The sequence below is a fragment of the Dromiciops gliroides genome, chromosome 2 (genome assembly GCF_019393635.1).
Source record: "Dromiciops gliroides isolate mDroGli1 chromosome 2, mDroGli1.pri, whole genome shotgun sequence".
In the NCBI taxonomy this organism is placed as follows: Eukaryota; Metazoa; Chordata; class Mammalia; order Microbiotheria; family Microbiotheriidae; genus Dromiciops; species Dromiciops gliroides.
In genome coordinates, this window is record NC_057862.1 from 671,127,080 (window position 1) to 671,134,318 (window position 7,239).

Consider the following 7,239-nt stretch of genomic DNA (forward strand, 5'->3'; position numbering starts at 1 on the left):
ATATATATAGAGAGAGAGAGAGAGAGAGAGAGAGAGAGAGAGAGAGAGAGAAGACAATGTGAAATATCTCACAGGAAAAACAGCAGACTTGGAAAATAGATCCAGAAGAGGTAATTTGAAAATTATTGGACTACCTGACAGCCATGATCAAAAAAAGAGCCTAAATATCATCTTCCAAGTAGTTATCAGGGAAAATTGCCTTGATATTCTGGAATCAGAAGGTAAAATAGAAATTGAAGGAATCCACTGATTATCTCCTGAAAGAGATCTTAAAATGAGAAATTCCAGGAATATTATAGCCAAATTCCAGAGCTCCTATGTCAAGGAGAAAATATCTCAAGTATCCAGAAAGAAACGTATTATAGAGACACAGTCAGCATAACACAAAATCTAGCAGCTTCTACATTAAATTACAGGATGGATTGAAATATGATATTCTAGAGGGCAAATGAACTGGGATTAAAAAAAACATCACCTACCTAGCAAAACTGAGTATAATTCTCCAGGGGAAAATATGTGAATTCAATTAAAGATAGGACTTTCAGGGATTCTTAATAAAAAGACCTTAGCTGAATAGATAATTTGACTTTCAAATACAAGACCCTAGAGAAGCATAAAAAGGTAAATGAGAAAAAGACATCATAAGGGATATTAAAAGTGTAAACCCTTTATCTTCCTACATGGGAAGAAGATACTTGTAACTCATAAGAACTTTCTCACTATTAGGTCAACTGGATGGACTATATTTAGACCAATGGCACTGGTGTGAGTTGAATATTAAGGTATAATATCTTTTAAAAAATAAAATTAATAGGTGAGAGCAATGCACTGGGGAAAGACAAAGGGAGAAGTGGTATGGGGTAAAGTATCTCACATAGAAGAAACAAGAAAAAATATATATAGTAGAAGGGAAGGTGGGGAGGTGCTATGGAGTGAGTGAACCTTATTCTCATCAGAATTGGCTCAAAGAGGGAATGACATACACACTCAATTGAGTATAGAAATCTATCTTACCCTTCAGGAAAGTAGAAGGGGTAGGGGATGGGGTGTGGGGGAGAGAAGGGAGGACAGATTGGGGGAGGGGCAGTCTGTCTTGTAGTAGGAATAAGATGAAGGGAAATACAGTTGGCAATAGTAACTGTCAAAAAATAAATTGAAGCAAGTTTGTATGACAGGCCTCATTTCTTAAACACATTGAGAACTGAGTCCAATTTGTTAAAATAAGAACCATTCACCAATTGATAGATGATCAAAAGATATGAAGTTTTGAATGAAATAAGCAAAGTTACCAATAGCCATATGAAAAAAAATGCTCTGAATCACTATTTATTGGAGATATGCAGGTCAAAACAATTCTGGGGTAGTACTTTATACCTATTTTATTGGATAACAGGACAGCAGAGCATAATGACAAATGTTGTTGAGGGTTATAGGGAAAATGAGATATTAATACACTTTTGGTGAAGTTGTAAACTGATTCAAATATTCTCTATAGCAATATGGAACTATGGCCAGAGGACTATAGAAAAAAATAGTTGAATTTGAAATTGAGGAGATGCCCATCAATTGGGGAATGGCTGAACAAATTGTGGGATGAGTTGATGATGGAATACTATTGTGCCATAAGAAATGATGAGCAGAATGCTATTAGAAAGACTTATTTAAGACATTAGAAAGTGAAATGTACTGTATAGAAAGTAACGGTAATATTGTAAGATTATCAGCTGTGAATGACTTAGCTATTTTCAACAATACAATGATCCAAGACAACTCTGAAGAACTTGTGAAAAATGCAATCCATCTACAGAGGAAGAACTGATGGTGCCTGAATACAGATTGAAGGATACTTTTTTTAGTTCCTTTTTCTTGTTTGTTTGTTTCTTTGTTTTCTTTCACAACTTGACTTATGTAGAAATGTTTTACATGACTACACAGGTATAACTTATATTGATTTGCTTGCATTCTTAAGGGGGCATTGGGGAGGGAGGGAGAAAGAGAATTCAGAATACAAAATTTTAAAAATCAGTATTAAAAATTGTTTTTATGCATAATTTGGGAAAAATCAAATTCAAAATAAATGAGAAAAATAAACAACAATATAATAAGTGCTTTGACTGAGCCTATGCTTCTTCCTGACTTCCATATTTAACTAGTGTAGTAACTATAATGTCAGACCTGGATGCAAATTCTGTCTTTGACACATTACTTGCAGTGCAGTCACAACTCTTTAAAATATCAGTATCTCCATCCATAAAATGGGGGTAATAATACCTGTCTACCTAATGAATATGGTAATGATAAGATTCAAATAATATAGGGTATCCCAAAAGCCTTAGTGGAATTTTAAGAATTAATAGCTTATTAAAACTATACAATATGTGTAATATTTAAAATACTATAATTTCACAACTTTTGTGGCATATAACTATGTTATTATAATGTATCCAAGTCAAATTATTTTTATTAAATGAATTATTAGTAAAAGCTTTGACATGGCCAAACTTGTTAAATCTAGAGACATAATCTGACAAAATGGGAGTGAATGACAAGACACAATGCTATATGATAATAAACAGTTTTGATTCCCAAAGATCTTCATATTTTTCATTTTCAGGAATTTCCCTTTCACTTTGGCCCATCTGTTTCCCATAATAATTGCTTTGCTAATTGCTTGAGTTTAGACTTGTAGTTTTCATGAAGTAAGAAAAAGGCACCAAGCACAGATGACACCTTCATAGCTCATAACAAAGGCTCTGGTGGTAGCTAAGGCCATCACCCTCTGCCTCTCGCATCCTCAGAAAACTAAAGGAAGTTGACACATCATTTAATTAAGTTCAGAATCAGAAGACTAAAAAGGTATCAGTAATCAGGAGGGCATGCTCAGGAATCACCAAGGAACTGAATATGATAAAGAGGCAGATGCTTTGAAGATAAACTACAGAGACAGAGAGACACAGAGAGACTGAGAGAGAGAGAGAAAGAGAGAGAGAGAGTGAGAGAGAGAGAGAGAGAGAGAGAGAGAGCAGATGGTGCTCATTTACAGCTCAAATATAAGACAATGTACAATATAAAAACATGATTAAAAAAAAGAACCATGGCCAATGGTAATTAGTTGAACAATTTTAAAGACCATCTTTTAAAGAAATAATGCTTTAGAATTTACTGGATATTCTGGCAAATTGTGAAATAAGCAATACATGTGGCCTTCCTTTTATTTATTATTATTATTATGTTTTTGCTTGCTTTCTTTTGTGCTAACCCCTTTAACAACCTAGTCTTTCTAGAGCCCAGTACTCTCACCTTAAATCAGGTGCCTTTTGGGAATTGCAAAATAAAATAAAGAAACAAATTGAATGAATTAATGAATGAGTGAGCGAATGAATGAATGAATAGGTGGATGGATAATAGATAAATAAACTAATAAATAAGTGAATAAATAAATAGATAAAGGATGACTAACAATGAATGAATAACTGTACAAAACTCTTCATATTATTCTTCTAAGAAATTAATTTGTAACCCTTCTGGGAGTATTTTCATTTAAAAGAAGAATTGAGGAAGATGATGATGATTCAAGTCATTTCTCAAACATGCTATTGATCATGAATTGGGAAAATTTTGTAGATGTGAAGAAAAATATGTTAAAAATAGGTTCAATGTGGTAAATACATTTTTATAATGTAGAAAACTGAAAATAATCTTCCAACATCTCAGAAAAAACATATCATCTTTACTTTCCCCCTTCCCTTCCCTTCTTTTCCCTTCCCTCACCCCTCCATTTCCTCCCTTCGTCTTTCCTTCCTCTCCCCTTTTGCTCCCCTCCCCTCCCTTTCCCTCTCATATCCTATCTTTCTTTTCTCTTCCTCTCCCCTTCCCCATCTCTCCTCTCCCATTTTGCTCCTCCTTTCCCCTCCCTTTCCTTTCCTTCCCACTCTTTCCTGAATAGGTGACACTAGCAAATCAATTTCTGCCTTTGGATTTGCCTTAAACATACATTCTGAAGAAAATATAGTCTTATAATTGACAACAAATTCATTTCATAATTTCAATATGAGAAAATATTAGTCAAAGAGTAGTCTGTCTGAAATTAATCTGAGTATCTTAGTGGTCTTCAAACTCAATTCAAGTCAACAGTCTCAGCCATAAACCTGAATGCAATCTTAGGCAGCCTAAAATGTGGGAAAGGAACTATAAAAGGGATGATTATGCTTTTTCCTTGCCAACACAGGACCACATTTGGCATTCTATTTTCATTTCTGGACAACAAATAGTAGCAAGGAGATAAATAAGCTTATGGTGACACAAAAGATGACAAGCTGGATGTTGATAGACTTGAATTCATATCTCATATGTAGACTGATTCAATTTTCTACAATCAAGCAAAATTGGGGAGTATATTTTTTCTTCAGAGAGCTTTTGTACCTCCTTTTCCATTTGGCAAATTCAACTTTTCAAGGCATTCTTTTGCTCATTGGCTTTTTGTACCTCTTTTTCTATTTGGCCTAGTCTATTTTTTAAGGTGTTATTTTCTTCAGTATTTTTTGTATCCTTTACCAAGCTGTTGACTTTTTTTTCATGATTTTCTTACATCTCTATAATTTATCTTTCCATTTTTTTCCTCTACATTTCTTACTTTATTTTCAAAATTCTTTTTGAGCACTTCTATGGCCTGAGACCAATGCATATTTTTCTTGGAATCTTTGGATGTAGGAGCTTTGACTTTTTTTTTTTCTTCTGAGGGTGCATTTTCATCTTCCTTGTAATTATACATATATGTTCATATTTTTTTTTCTGTTTGCTTATTTTTCCAGCCTATTTCTTGACTTTTAACTCTTTGTTAAAGTGGGACACTGCTTCCCCGGTGGAGGCCACAGTGTCCCAAGCTTCAGGTGGTTTGTGCTATTTTCAGAGATACTTCTAGGAAATAGTAAGTTGTTAGTTCTTCCAAGGTGGTATGATTTAAGGAGAGCCATATTTGTTACTCTCCTGACCTGTACTCTGGTCTGCAAGCAGCCACAGGCCTGCTTTTCAGCCATGGAACTATGAAGAGGGTCCTGCTCCACTCTGGCTATAAGCTCTGGTGTGCTAGTGCTCCCTGACCTTAGACTGCCCCCAAGATCTGTGTATGGGCAAATCAAAAGAGTCTTGCCTCAGTGCTAGCAAAGAGACCCCTGTAATTTCCTTCTGACCAATTGTTCAACCCCCTTACCATATGTGAGCTAAGAGTTCCAGAAGCAATTGCTATTGCTACTGCTGATGCAGAGGCTCCAGAGTCCTGCTCCTGGTTTGCTGGGACTAGGTCTGAGCTGCCACTTCCTCCACTGGGCTGCATTCCACTCTCACCCTAGTACAATAGACCCTTCCTGCTGACCTTCTAAGTTGCATTTGGCTGGAAAAGTACTTCAACCTGAACTTTTGTCAGTTCTGCTGCTCCAGGAATAGTCTTATGGCATTATTTGAAGGTATTTGGAGGGGTCTTGGGGAGGGCTCATCCAAGTTACTGCCTTTCCTTTGCCATCTTGGCTCTGTGCTCCTATACTTGGAGTATATAGATAAAGCTTTCTTTTTTCAAGTCATATTTGCTTATCAGTTCATCCTTATGCTTTCTGCTTGGGTGATTTCCCATTCTTCTTTCAATTGATCATGTCACTGCACCTTCAGCACATCACTGATTCTGCAGAGTATCTTGTTAGCTTAGGAACTTCAAAATGCATTTCTTTGTGAGTCCCAGTGGAATACCAAATTGGGTTCATTTGTTCAATAATCCATAGACCAAACTCCAACCTATAGCCTTATGTGTAAGCAATAAAGACATCTAGTTACTCTATAGCATATTTTTAGGACACTTGAGAAAGCTTACCTGTCCAGCAAATATATATTATTCAGTTGTTTTTCAATAATATCTGACTTTTCTTGACCCTATTTGGGGTTTTCTTAGCAAAGACACTAGAGTAGTTTGCCATTTCCTTCTCCAGTTAATTTTACAGATGAGGAAATTAAGACAAATAGGGTTGTGACTTGCCCATGGTCACACAGATATTAAGTGTCCAAGGCCAAATTTGAGCTCAGGAAAATAAGTCTTCCTGACTCCAGGCCCAGATACTCTATCCATTCCACCACCTTGGTGCCCTACAAAAATGTACCTTCCACATGTTTACTGGAACTCCATAATGAGAGTATACTTTATTTATATTAAAAAGTTATCTCTCTCTCTCCCCACATATACATACATACATGTATACATGTGTATATGCATGTATGCATCTATATGTGTATGTGAATATGCATATTATTACATTTCACAATTTTGTGAAACAATGAATTGTTAAGATGCCTTATACATAGAGAACATAAATATTTTCATTCTTTTAAGTGCCAGAATGTACTGGACATGGCAAGGAGCAAGAAACATCATGGAATACACTTCCTAATACAAAGGATCATAGATTTAGAGGCAAGATGGAGCTTATGGGTCATTCCTTCTAAACCCTGACATTTTTTTTCAGGACAATGAGGGTTAAGTGACGTACCCAGGGTCACACAGATAGTCAGTATCAAGTGTCTGAGGCTGGATTTGAATTCAGGTCCTCTTGAATCCAGAGCTGGTGCTTTATCCACTGTGCCACTTAGCTACCCCCTAAACCCTGATTTTTAAAGATGAGAAGCCTAAGGCCCATTGAGCTGTAATGACTTACCCAAGATTGCACAGGTGGTATAGTGGTAGAGCTGGTATTCCAATTGAAATCAACTAACTAAGTCTATTATTCTCTTGATTATATTGTCATGGTAAATAGACTAGACACAACTAAAACCCTTTAGGATATCTAGTCAGAAATTTATTCAGAGACTTATGTTACTGGAAGAAGTCAACAGCAACATTCCTTCAGAGAAATTTAGGGAATATGTTCCAACAATTTCCTGCCTCACTCCCACAAAGAGAAAAAAAAAAAGCTTTTGTTTTATAAACTAAGGTGAGCAGTTTGTTATATTGAAAGCAATCTAACTCTCCTTGCAATAAAGTAGAAAATGTCTTGTTTTGTTTAAGGCTAGTCTTGTAATTGGAGCACTCTGTCTCTTCTAGAATTGGTTGGAATAACTTTTGTTTTCTCTGTGATCACCTCTGCTGACTAAACTGAAAGAAGTCTGAACTTAGTCCAGATACTTACTTATTCTCTATTGAATTAGAGGCCAGTTCTAAAATGGAGTTATTGATGTCAAAAAAAGAAAAGGGAAGCATTC